Genomic DNA, 1,444 nt, shown 5'->3' on the forward strand with positions numbered 1-1,444 from the left:
CTGTTTAAACTGGCTTATTCGCTTTAATGCTGATTTTATCTGTTGTCACGCTCTGTTTTGTAATTTTAACTTATTTTATGTATTTTATGACTACTGTTCCTTTTATTAATTGTGTTTTTTGCAAGGAGACCTTGGGTTTCTGAAAGGCGCCCTCAAATAAAATGTATTATCATTATCATTATTATTATTATTATGTCTCTTTTCTTTCCAATATCTCCCGCCTTCGTCCATCCAGCCTTTCTCTCTGGCTGTCTTCTTTGGCTCATGCTTTCAGCTCCCCTCTCTCAACATTGCTTGTTTTCTGGCACAGACGATCACATGATGTATCTCTTATCTCCCTATCTGCCTTTCCTCTAACTTTCTCAGCCATATTGTTCTCTTTTTCCATCTCCCTTCATCAAAATTTCTAACTTTCCTTCTTATCTATGCAAACCCTCTTATATTTCCAGCCCCCTCTATCCCCCACCCCCTTGGCTTTTCTCTCTCTTCCATCCAGCTGTCAATTTTTGTTTGACATTTTTCTTTTACATCGTCTTATCCTGTATCGAGTTGTCATGGCCTCTGGCACCCCTCTTCCTCTGAACCCTGCCTTGCTCTCCGTTTCCTTTACACTTCCACTGCTCTCCAGTGTGCTCCTTCAGCAATCTTCCTTCCCCTCTTTCATCTTCCCTTGAGTCTTCACCTTCTTTATCTACCTTTTCCTTCATCCTGCACCCCCACCTCCTATCCTAAAACCATCAGCCCGTCCTCATCTCCCTTTCAGTCACAGTCTGTACTTTTTCCTCTCTGTGCTTCTGTTCCATCATTTAATCATCCTCTCTTTCTTTTGTTCATCTTCCCCACTGCTCTGCTTATACAATTCATTCCTAACCTCCATTGCTCTGCCATTGTCGTGTCCTCTTCATCTTCTTCCAGCTTCACCTCACACCTTCTGTATTTCTAATACGCTTCTCCAGCTTCTTCTGCCTCTGTGTCACACCCTCTCCTGTCTCCTAGCATTTTCTTTTCCCATTCTGCCCTCCCCGCCTTTGTGCGTTCATCTTCTTTGCTTCTGTGTCCTTCCTTTTCTGTCTACTTTCATTCCTTCCTCTCTCTACTTTGTATCCTACATCCTTATTTTGGACCCTCTGCACTCTTCTTTCTTTCTGTTTTCATGTCTACACCTTCTGTTCTGTGTTTTTTGATCTTTCTATCTTGATTGTCTTACTTTTTCACTCAGCCTTGTTTTTTTTAATCTTTCACCAAACAGATCTTCATCCACTTTTCTGTAGCCTGTCACTCCGCTGCGCTACTGTCAGTCTTTCTCTTCTACTGGCTTTTTTAAAAAAAACCAAAAAAAAAAAATCTTCCAATATCTCTTGTCCACACTCTCTCTCACTTTGTCTTTAATTTTCTTTCATCTTTATTCAGGAGGAGGAGTGTACCCCTCCAACTAGTTGCTTTC

This window comes from Haplochromis burtoni, unplaced genomic scaffold (assembly GCF_018398535.1).
Source record: "Haplochromis burtoni strain Fernald_Lab_line unplaced genomic scaffold, NCSU_Asbu1 Contig_95, whole genome shotgun sequence".
Taxonomy (NCBI): Eukaryota; Metazoa; Chordata; class Actinopteri; order Cichliformes; family Cichlidae; genus Haplochromis; species Haplochromis burtoni.